This window comes from Salvelinus namaycush, chromosome 25 (genome assembly GCF_016432855.1).
Source record: "Salvelinus namaycush isolate Seneca chromosome 25, SaNama_1.0, whole genome shotgun sequence".
Taxonomy (NCBI): Eukaryota; Metazoa; Chordata; class Actinopteri; order Salmoniformes; family Salmonidae; genus Salvelinus; species Salvelinus namaycush.
In genome coordinates, this window is record NC_052331.1 from 33,153,288 (window position 1) to 33,165,576 (window position 12,289).

The window sequence follows — 12,289 nt, forward strand, 5'->3', positions numbered from 1 at the left end:
GGTCTACCTACTTCATTGACCACGTTTACATGCACACAGTATTCCGGATAATAGCTCATATCCCGGTTAAAGCTGCAATATGTAACTTTTTGGGTGATCTGACCAAATTCACATATGTGAGTTATAGATCTATCATTCTCATTGAAAGCAAGTCTAAAAAGCGGTAGATCTGTTCTATGTGTGCAATTTCTATGCTTCCCGTTCTTTAGGTTTTGTATACCAGTTTCAAACAGCTGAAAATACAATATTTTTGGTTATGGAAATTATATTTCACAGCAGTATAGATGGTACAATGATTCTCCACACTATACTTGCTTGTTTGTCACATAAACTGAAATTAGAATTTTAGCAAACAGGAAATGGCGGAGTGATTTCTGCATAGTGCACCTTTAAGGTCGTATTCAGGATAAGATGTTTACATGCCCCTTTGATATCCCGCTCACCAGTATTCCTGTGGTACCCATGAATAAACAGAATATTCATAATTTGCCTAGGGATAGCAAAAGTTTTTTTGTACAGGGGGTGGAGGGAAAAAAAGGTTTTAAGCCTCAGTCATTTAGCTATTTTTCTGCTTATAATTTCCGACATTAGGTGGGCTATTTGTTAGTCAACTTGTTTATAATTAGATACATGCAGCATATCTTCTGTCATTACCTGGTGCTCTAGAATATTAAATAAAGCCACGCTCACCAGAATGATGTCAGAAATCAATAGAATGGATGCATAATCAACAATCTAGTTGACATTGGTCAAGTTTTCTCTTTAATTTCTGCTTCTCTCGTGGAGTGGAGACGCTGACCGGTTTTAAGGAAATGAAACGCCTTGAAAATGATAGTATTTCAGTTTGTCTTGGATGCATATTTTGGTTTAAAGTGAACTACTCTCAGCTTTTATGTAGCTGGAAAATAAAATCAGGGTTAGGCTACATAACAAGGTCCCTAAGCACACGTTCACATTTTCTCAAGATGGAAGAAATAAATAAAATTTCTCCACTCCTGTTCCCGAGACAAAGTTGACATTTTACGGCAAGAAACACTTCATTCTACAGGAGTTAATATTATTATAGGCTACATGTAAGGCCTAGAGTCAGTGTCCAGACTTCAGTTACTATTCCAACTATTACTGTTTCCGTCTGAACTTCAAAGGTGATAGCCTGCTATGCGAAACAGCCCGTGCAGACCGCGAAAAACAACAGTAAACGGTTTACATGCCACAGTATCCTATCAAAGAAAAGCATATCCCAGTCATTTTATTCAGGTTTCTCAAAACCGGGGTATATGAGCTTATTCGGGTTATTGTAAATAGGATGTTCATATGCATCAACTCAAAAACAGAATACTGGTATGCATGTAAACGTGGTCATATGGTGCTTTCAAGACAACTGGGAACTCGGAAAAAAACGAGGTAATATCCTATGATGTCAGTGATCTTCAGGTCGGAAAGTATGAGCTCTAGAAACGCCCGAATTTTCGACGTGAAATTCCGAGTTGGATGACCGTTCAAAACGATTTGTGTCAATCGGACCACGTTTTTTCCCCGAGTTCCCAGTTGTCTTGAACGCGACAACTGACTGTAAATGAACCAGAAAAAATGGTAAGGGACTTCTCGCTTCCTCTTCCGTCTGGTTTTAACTATCCCAGAGGGGTTTGACGGCGATAGGAAATAATAAGATAATGGGAGAAAATAGGCGTACGCAAAATGTGTCCTCACATCCTGTTTTTCACTTCCTCCTCAATGGTCTTGAATGAACCAGTTTCGGACGGTCTGTACGCGCATGGAATATACCACAGCACATTGTCAATATTGCACACGCGCCCTTTCTGTGGACACTTTACAGGCCACATAAATTGTAGAAGACATTTGTGCGCGGTGAAATTCTGAATCCGTATTTTTCCCGCAATATGAGTGATTTCTGACAGCAAGAGGCCAGAGGGTTCTGGTGAGTATTTTAAATGTTTAGAAATAAAAAAATAATATCGAACATATAACAAGACCCAGCGAGATAAAAACATGTTGTCTTACGTCATACAGCTCTGTTACAACGTTACAACTGTAGCATGTACTATTGGGGAATGTTTGAACAGATAACGTTACACTCTAACTGTCGTGCAAGGAATCCAGAAAGCTCTAACTTTTCTTGTGTGGGATATACCAGTAGTGAAGTAACCTAATGGTAAATATTTCTCTAAACTCAGTATTTACCATGTGTGGACTTTCAAATACTTTATTGAATAGGTTTTTAAAATAGATTACAAATTGTCTAGAAATTACGATGATAATGTTTATTATTTTACTTCAAACAATTTTAAATAATAGACACAAAAATAAACACTTTTGCCCCTAACAGTGACTGGTGTGTACAATAACTAATGAAAGTGACTGCTAGATTTAAAGTGGTTGGTATTATCTCCTACTGTAACGTAGTAGACCACCATTACTGCTGGGTCGTTCCACGAAAAGAGTGACTTTTGCGTCTCTTTGATATTTTAAGTACAAATTGTGCACCAAGCCTGTTATATTAAATGAAGTGCCCTTTATTATAGACCTCATGGATAACTCAAGAAAATATATTTTTTATATGAATAAAGGCTTGTCCCTCCAACCCTGTGTCACTTCTAGGAATATTTGAATCCCCATCTGTCTCCAAGTTCACCATCATTGTAAAGCCCATGCTATTTTATTGCTCTGACAAAGTAATTTCTGAAGATTTATTATTAATTTCATGTGATTAGTCGTTCATTTATGTCTGTCCCTCATTTTAAGGTCAACCCTGTTAGGTGAACTGAACTCTCATTTTAATATGGTGAAGCTATTCCTTCCTCTTCCCCTGAACAAGGCAGTTAACCCCCCTGTTCCTAGGCCGTCATTGTAAATAAGAACTTGTTCTTAACCAAGTAAAATAAAGGTTAAATAAATAAAATAAAAATATACATGTTCTTTTCAAAAGAAACATCTAATAGTGAAATCATAGAGTAAACACTGGTTCTACTCTTTTTGGCAATGTACGGGTGTTTTGTGGTGGAAAACTGAGTGGGTCGAGCATAAAATATCAACCCTGTTACCCATAGATTGACAGGCTAGAAATGTTTTAACAGTTTCATTTTTTTGTGAAGTCTGCATTCAATTGCCACTCCCTGTTGCACACAACAAGCTTCCATTCCCCTTGTCACAAGGGGATTTATGGCTTATTTAAGAAGACATCATCAACCCTGTTACTTTATTTGGCACTTACTCTAGTCATTTAAAAAAAATGTAACCTTATTATGTAAAGTTGAACATGGGTTCTTTATGACAGAATGTTAAACAAATGTTTTTTTTGACCAAGTTACACCAAATTGGTGGAATTACCCTACTATTACTTTTACTGGTGAAATAAAGTTGGAAGTCCATCTCTTATCAAATCAGGGTAGTAGACATGGTTTTTGATCAGTTATCAGTTGCATGTTCACGTAACTTATAATAAGTTATAGGCAAATGCACAAAACCTCACCGGCCAAAGGTCCCCTTCTTTTGTAGGCTATATACTTAGAACCCTAACCCGACCTTAAGGGTCGTGAAAAGTTTGCACGCTCTATAGCCATTATGGTTATTATCTGGCCCTGCTGGTCATCTATGAACTTTTGAACATCTTGAAAAGCAATCTGGCCTTAATGGCCACATGTACTCAGCGGTCTAAGGCACTGCATCTCAGTGCAAGAGGCGTCACTACAGTCCCTGGTTCATATCCAGGATGTATCACATGCGGCCGTGATTGGGAGTCCCATAGGGCGGCGCACAATTGGCCCAGCGTCGTCCGGGTTTGGCCAGGGTAGGCCGTCATTGTAAATAAGATTTTGTTCTTAAGTGACTTGCCTAGTTAAATAAAGGTTAAATAAAATGTTTAACATTTCTTTAAATTAAATGTCTACCTGGAAAAGTCCGAAGAGGGCTGACCACCCCTCGGTGCCTGGTTCCTCTTTAGGTTTCTTCCTACTGTATGTTCCTGCCAACTAGGGAGTTTTTCCTGCCCACAGTGCTTCTGCTTCTGTATTGCTTGCTCAATGGGGTTTTAGGCTGGGTATCTGTAAAGCACTTGGACTGACAACGACTGATGTAAAAGGGGCTTTATACAATGTATTTGATAATGTTCTGACTGTGAATCGTAAATTAAACAAAAATGTAGTCAGGATTCACACAGATCACCATTTAAGTGACATTTGGAGTCATTTTCTCCTTACTATAGTTACTGTATTGTGATTGAGCACATCCAGCCTTAAAATATAGTTAAAAATGCTTCTGATGCAGAATGGTCCACTATTTCAGTAGAAATGCTTAATGTTGACTAAATGAAATGACCGAACAGAAGAGTCAGGTCTTGAACAAGACAGAAAAAAGAGGATATCACTTTTAGGCAAAGGTCACCAGCTTTTAGTAAGGAAGAAGGTGACAATATCTTAAGTAGTGTGTTTTACATTCTTTCAAGCTTCTTCCACTGCCAAAAGCCTGCCTTTATTGTTGGTAGTTGGCGTCTGTAAAGAAGAGCTGACTAATCATCAACTAAATGTAAAGAAGCTAGGAAAAACACCCTTTTCACTGTTAGAATGTTTACACCAAAAGTGCTCTCATTTTACATGTTCTCTTCACACCAACTATATGATTTTGTTGTTACTATCGTGATTGGTTAAGACTGTGTTACCTCTCTCCAGCCTACTTGAACCATGTTCCCTCTGGCATGAGGAAGTAGGGCGTCAACTTAAAACCTCTTCTTGATGGAATGCAAAATCTACAAGCTGCAGCATCTTTATGAAAATCTATGTTTATTGGTTGCATACAGCGTTTTGCAGATGTTATCGCAGGTGCAGGGAAATGCTTCTGTTTCTAGCTCCAACAATGCAGCAATATTTAGCAATACAATAACAATACACACATAATCCAAAAAGAAAAAAACAAAAGAAAGAACAAGAAATTAAGACATGTCAGAACGAGCGATGTCAGAGTCCGGAATATAAATATATATGTACACTACTTTTCAAAAGTTTGGGGTCACTTAGACATTTCCTTGTTTTTGAAAGAAAAGTAAATTTTTTGTCCATTTTAAAATAACATCAAATTGATCAGAAATACAGTGTAGACATTGTTAATGTTGTAAATTACTATTGTAGCTGAAAACGGCTGATTTTTATGTAATATCTACATAGGCATACAGAGGCCCATTATCAGCAAACATCACTCCTGTGTTCCAATGTCACGTTGTTAGCTAATCCAAGTTTATAATTTTAAGAATAATTGATCATTAGGAAACCCTTTTGCAATTATGTTAGCACAGCTGAAAACTGTTGTCCTGATTAAAGAAGCAATAAAACTGGCCTTCTTCAGACTAGTTGAGTATCTGGAGCATCAGCATTTGTGGGTTCGATTACAGGCTCAAAATGGCCAGAAACAAAGATCTTTCTTCTGAAACTCGTCAGTCTATTCTTGTTCTGAGAAATGAAGGCTATTCCATGCGAGAAATTGCCAAGAAACTGAAGATCTCGTACAACGCTGTGTACTACTTCCTTCACAGAACAGCGCTAACTGGCTCTAACCAGAATAGAAAGAGGAGTGGGAGACCCCGGTGCACAACTGAGCAAGAGGACAAGTACATTAGTGTCTAGTTTGAGAAACAGACGCCTCACAAGTCTTCAACTGGCAGCTTCATTAAATAGTACCCGCAAAACACCAGTCTCAACGTCAACAGCGAAGAGGCGACGCTGGGATCCTGGCCTTCTAGGCAGAGTTCCTCTGTCTGATGTCTGTGTTCTTTTGCCCATCTTAATCTTTTCTTTTTATTGGCCAGTCTGAGATATGGCTTTTTCTTTGCAACTCTGCCTGAAGGCCAGCGTCCCGGAGTCACCTCTTCACTGTTGACTTTGAGATTGGTGTTCTGTGGGTATTATTTAATGAAGCTGCCAGTTGAGGACTTGTCGTGCCCTCTTCACAAGACAGTTGTGTCAAAAGATCCAGAGTACACAGAGTCCTCGTGAGCGGCGTGGCCCACGTTGGCAGCTCTGTTTTCCTCTAAACGGGCAAAGAAGGTGTTGAGCTTTCTGAGAGCGAGGCGTAGGTGTCCTGAATCCATTCATCTTTATTGACACAGACAGTATTGAAGAGCTGACAGCATTTCTTAATGGAGGTCTGAGATTAGTTTCAGTCAGTCAATAATGTTAGTTATTCAAATAAAATTTTATTGGTCACATGCACATGGTTAGCAGATGTTATTGTGAGTGTAGCGAAATGCTTATTCTTCTAGATCCGACAGTGTAGGAGTATCTAACAGGTAATATCTAACAATTCCAAAACAAAACCTAATACACACAATCTAGTGAAGGAATGGGATGAGAACATATAAGTATAAAATATATGGATGAGCAGTAACCGAGCGGCTAAGATGCAATAGATAGTAAAGAATAGATAGTGAAGGATACAGTACATATGAGATGAGTTATCCGAGATATGTAAACATTATTAAAGTGGTATTAAAGTGACTAGTGTTCTATTTATTAAAGTGGCCAATGATATCAAGTCTGTAGATAGGCAGCTGCCTCTCTGTGCTAGTGATGGCTGTTTAACAATCTGATGGCCTTTTCAATCTCTCTGTCCCAGCTTTGATGCACCTGTACTGACCTCGCCTTCTGGATGGAAGCGGGGTGAACAGGTACTGGCGCGGGTGGTTATTGTCCTTGATGATCTTTTTTGCCTTCCTGTGACATCGGGTGTTGTAGGTGTCATGGAGGGCAGGTAGTTTGCCCCCGGTGATGAGTTGTGCAGATCGCACCACCCTCTGGAGAGCCCTGCGGTTGTGGGCGGTGCAGTTGTCATACCAGGCGATGATACAGCCTGACAGGATGCTCTCAATTGTGCAACAGAGCACTTTCCAATTCAACCATATCTGAGATGACTTATTTATTTCTGTTTTTTGATTTGTTTTGTTACATTGTGTTCTTATTATCATCAAGGAGTGTCTGTAAGCTTTTATTTGTTTTCTTTGTACTGCTGTGGAGCAGTAGGGCAAAAGCTCGCTTGATCTTGATTTTTAATTTCTCAAAAGAAAGTCAAGTGCATGTTACTGAAAGTGGGTGACTCACGTTTTCCCCTTGCATACTAAGTCAAGCAAAACAAACTTAAATTAGTGCCTACCTTGACAGACAAGTTGGTGAGGGCTTTGGGTGACAAGCCCAATCTTTTTCAGCCTCCTGAGGTTGAAGAGGCGCTGTTGCGCCTTCTTCACCACACTGTCTGTGTGCGTGGACCATTTCAGTTTGTCTGGTATGTACACCGAGGAACTTAACTTTCCACCTTCTTCGCTGCTGTCCTGTCGATGTGGATAGGGGGGTGCTCCCTTTGCTGTTTCCTGAAGTCCACGATCATCTCGTTTGTTTTGCTGACATTGAGTGAGAGGTTATTTTCCTGAAACCACACTCCGATGGCCCTCACCTCCTCCCTGTAGGCTGTCTCGTCGTTGTTGGTGATCAAGCCTACCAGTGTAGTGTCGTCTGCAAACTTGATGATTGAGTTGGAGGCGTGCATGGCCACGCAATCATGGGTGAACAGGGAGTACAGGAGAGGGCTGAGTACGCACCCTTCTGGGCCCCAGTGTTGAGGATTAGCAGAATGAAGATGTTGTTTCCTACCTTCACCACCTGCGGGGCAGCCCGTCAGGAAGTCTAGGACCCAGTTACACAGGGCGGTGTCGAGACCCAGGGTCTCGAGCTTAATGATGAGCTTGGAGGGTACTATGGTGTTGAATGCTGAGCTGTAGTCATTGAACAGCATTCTTACATAGGTATTCCTCTTGTCCAGATGGGATAGGGCAGTGGGCAGTGTGATGGCGATTGCAACGTCTGTGGACCTATTGGGGCGTTAAGCAAATTGGAGTGGGTCTAGGGTGACAGGTAGGGTGGAGGTGATATGATCCTTGACCAGTCTCTCAAAGCACTTCATGATGACCGAAGTGATTGCTACGGGGCCATAGTCATTTATAGGATTGCAGATTTTGGGGAATCTTCAGAGGTGGAAACGTTCTGTGGGAATTAACGGGAATATATGGGAATTAACGGGAATGTATGGGAATTAATGAAAATATATGGGAATTAATATTAATACCATTTAAATGTAGATGTTTTTTTGCATTGGATATATTTTCCATATCATATGGAGACAGAAACATAAACCTTTTACGTTATCATAAGTAGACAATTGCAAATGATTCAATAGAAATCAAAGAATATCTTTTTTTTTACGAATTGAAATTCAATTAAATTAGTTGATTCTTCACATGGGATGATTTCACTGACCAACAAAAGAAAGGGAATATTGAATGATCCCCAATGATCCATCGCATCTCCCAAAAACGTTTTCATCATACATCTGTACATCTGTAAAAGAAAAGATTTAAAAAATGGTTGCCTTTCTCTCAGGCTTCCATGTCTTCTCCCTGGACCTCCTCAATGTTCACCTCTTCAACATCAGACTCTGAGGCCTCATCTTCACTGTCACTTTCCAACCTTGTTGAGGATGGCTCGTTGTCAGGCTCAAAAAGCCTCAAATTTGCCCGGATGGCGACCAATTTTTCGACCCTTGTATTGGTCAGCCTGTTGCATGCTTTGGGGTGTGTTCCCAAACAAGGACCAGTTGCGCTCTGACGCGGCTGATGTTGGTGGGATTTGGAGGATGATGGAGGCAACAAGGGAAAGAGCCTCAGATCCACAAAGTCCCTTCCACCAGGTGGCTGATGCGATATGTTGGCACGACTGCCATATTGCATCTCCATCCCAAAGACCTTGCTTGGAAGTGTACTTCGCCAGACTGCCAAGAACCTTGCCCTCATCCAGGCCAAGGTGGTGAGACACGGTAGTGATGACACCATAGGCTTTGTTGGTCTCTGCACCAGACAGGATGCTCTTGCCAGCATACTTGGGGTCCAACATGTACGCTGCGGCATGTATGAGCTTCAGGCAGTAGTAGTCTTCACGCCTTTTGATGTATTTCAGAACTGAAGTTTCCTCTGCTTGGAGCAACAGTGAAGTGGGCAGGGCAGTACAGATTTATTCTCTTACATCTGCAAGCAGAGTCTGAACATCAGACAGGATGGCATTGTCTCCCTCAATCCATGCAATGGCTACTGCTATAGGTACCACTTTCTCCCAAAATACATCATCCAGGAGGATCCTCTTGATGGGCCTGTCCATATCGGCAGACTGTGATATGGCCATTTCTTGGAGAGACTCCTTCCCCTCCAGGAGACTGTCAAACATGATGATGACAACACCACCCCAACGGGTGTTGCTGGGCAGCTTCAATGTGGTGATCTTATTCTTCTCACTTTGCTTGGTGAGGTAGATTGCTGCTATAACTTGATGACCCTTCACATACCTAACCATTTCCTTGGCTCTCTTGTAGAGTGTATCCATTGTTTTCAGTGCCATGATGTCCTTGAGGAGCAGATTCAATTCATGAGCAGCACAGACAATGGGTGTGATGTGAGCACTTTATGCACTTGGCCAGATGATTCTGCATCTTTGTTGCATTTTTCACATATGATTTGGAACAGTATTTGCAAATGTACACAGCTTTTCCTTCTACATTAGCTGCAGTGAAATGTCTCCACACATCAGATAGTGCCCGTGGCATTTGTCACGCCCTGACCATAGTTTGCTTTGTATGATTCTATGTTTTGTTTGGTCAGGGTGTGATCTGAGTGGGCATTCTATGTTGTATGTCTAGTTTGTCTATTTCTATGTGTTTGGCCTGATATGGTTCTCAATCAGAGGCAGGTGTTAGTTGTTGTCTCTGATTGGGAACCATATTTAGGTAGCCTGTTTTGTATTGTGGGTTGTGGGTGAATGTTCCTGTTACTGTGTTCCTGTGTTTGTATTGTCACTTTACGGGACTGTTTCGTCTTCGTTCGTTTATTCGTTATTTTGTTTGTTTGTTTCAAGTATTCCGATTAAAATGGATACTCACTACGCTGCATCTTGGTCCGACATTTCTTACTCCTCGTCAGAGGAGGACGAAGAATTCCGTTACACCATTTTCCTGTAAAGATTAGAAAAAAATGAGTAAAAAAACAACAAATACAATTCCATGTACAGATAAATAGTTAAGCAATTAGATTAAAACAACTCCTTTGTAAGATAAATGTTTTAAAATGAAACATGTATGGAAACAGGTGAATTAACACTCCTCAGTTAGCAGGCTCAAGCAAGCTAAAACCCACAAGTTAGAAATTATTTAAACACACTTTGCTGTAGGCTACTATTTACTCGTTAACAAAAAATAATGTATGTCATATAAGATATATTCACCCCACCCAGTATTGTAATTAAAACTTAACAGAAAGCATGTAGTCCTTGGCTCAGACAGTGTAGTAGTGTGGGCTCAATAGCATCTCATTAGTGTGCAAGATCTTGCGATTCAGCTGTACATGTGATGGAGGAGTACACTGCACATGTGATGGAATAATGCACTGCATGCAGATGGTTGCGATCCCATTGCATTGGGGATAGTTTAACCAAGATATGCCACAAGACCTTGAATTGCCTTGTGTATCCCACAAAAAAGGTTCACTGTTATAAAGCAATCTTATTTGATTAATTTAAGCAAATTTCCCCAAATTCCAGGGCTTAACCTCTCTTGGGCACGTGAGATGGTAGCGTCCCACCTCTTCAACAGCCAGTGAAACTGCTGGGTGCCTAATTCAAATACAGAAATACTCATTATAAAAATTCAGAAAACAAAACATATTTTACATAGGTTTAAAGATTAACTGCTTGTAAATCCAACCACGGTGTCAGATTTAAAAAATGCTTTACGGCGAAAGCATACCTTACGATTATTTGAGAACATAGCCCACTAGACAAATCATTACAAACAGTAGCCAGCCAGATAGAACAGTTACACAATTTAGAAATAGAGATAAAATGAATCCCTTACCTTTGATGATCTTCATATGGTTGCACTCAGCAGACATTCATTTACTCAATAAATCTTCCTTTTGTTAGATACAGTCTCTTTATACCCAAAAACCTCAGTTTTGTTCCCGTGTTTTCTTCAGTAATCCACAGGCTCAAACGCAGTCAAAACAGGAAGACAAAAAAATCCAAATTGTATCCGTAAAGTTCATAGAAACATGTCAAACGATGTTTATATTCAAACCTCAGGTTGTTTTTAGCCTAAATAATCAATAATATTTCAACCGGACAATAACGTCGTCAATATAAAATGTAAACAAGAAACGCACTCTCTCGGTTGTGCGCAGGAAAAAGCTCCGTGAAACTTTAGGGTCCACTCATTCAGTCTGCTCTTACTTCCTCATTTTTCAGAATACAAGACTGAAACACTTTCTAAAGACTGTTGACATCTAGTGGAAGGCATAGAAACTGCAAGTTGAGTCCTAAGTCAATGGATACTGTAATGGCATTGAATAGAAAACTACAAAAACAAAAAACAAAACTACTTCCTGAATGGATTTTTCTCAGGTTTTCGCCTGCGAAATCAGTTCTGTTATACTCACACTATTGACACTATTGTAACAGTTTTGGAAACTTTAGAGTGTTTTCTATCCAAATCTATCAGTTATATGCATATCATATCTCCAGGGCCCGAGAAACAGGCAGTTTAATTTGGGCATGCATTTCATCCAAAATTCCGAACGCTGCCCCCTACCCTAGAGAAGTTACTTCCCGTAGAAGATTTCCGGAAAAATTCAGGAAGTTACGGACCCTTTGCAACCCTAGTCATTTAGCTTTCTTGGGAGCAGGAACAATGGTAGGGACAGCAGACTGGGATAGGGATTGATTGAATATGTCCGTAAACACACCAGCCAGCTGGTCTGCGCATGCTCTGAGGATGTGACTAGGGATGACGTCTGGGCCGGCAGCCTTGCGAGGGTTAACACGTTTGAATGTTTTATTCACGTCAGCCACGGAGAAGGAGAGCCCACGGTCTTTGTTAGCGACTGGGCTGGTTTTCTTTTTGTAATCCGTGATTGTCTGTAGACCCTGCCACATATGTCTCATATTTGAGCTGTTGAATTGCGACTCCACTTTGTCTCTATACTGATGCTTTGCTTGTTTGATTGCCTTAAGGAGGGAATAACTACACTGTATGTATTCGGTCATGTTTCCAGTCGCGTTGCCATGATTAAATGTGGTGGTACGTGCTTTCAGTTTTGCACGAATGCTGCCATCAATCCACGGTTTCTGGTTAGGGAAGGTTTTAATAGTCACAGTGGGTACAACATCTCCTATACACTTCCTTATAAACTCGCTCA

The 12,289-nt window shown here is 40.5% G+C and overlaps 1 protein-coding gene across 1 annotated transcript in view; it reads left to right on the forward strand.

The window, feature by feature from the left end:
* Positions 1-1,740: 1,740 nt before the first annotated feature.
* The window catches only part of LOC120020551 (probable cation-transporting ATPase 13A3), a 34,433-nt gene continuing 23,884 nt past the window's right edge, over positions 1,741-12,289 (forward strand). The window contains exon 1 of the mRNA XM_038964259.1: positions 1,741-1,939. The gene's annotated coding sequence lies outside the window, so the exon portion shown is untranslated. The remainder of the gene's footprint in view (positions 1,940-12,289) is intronic.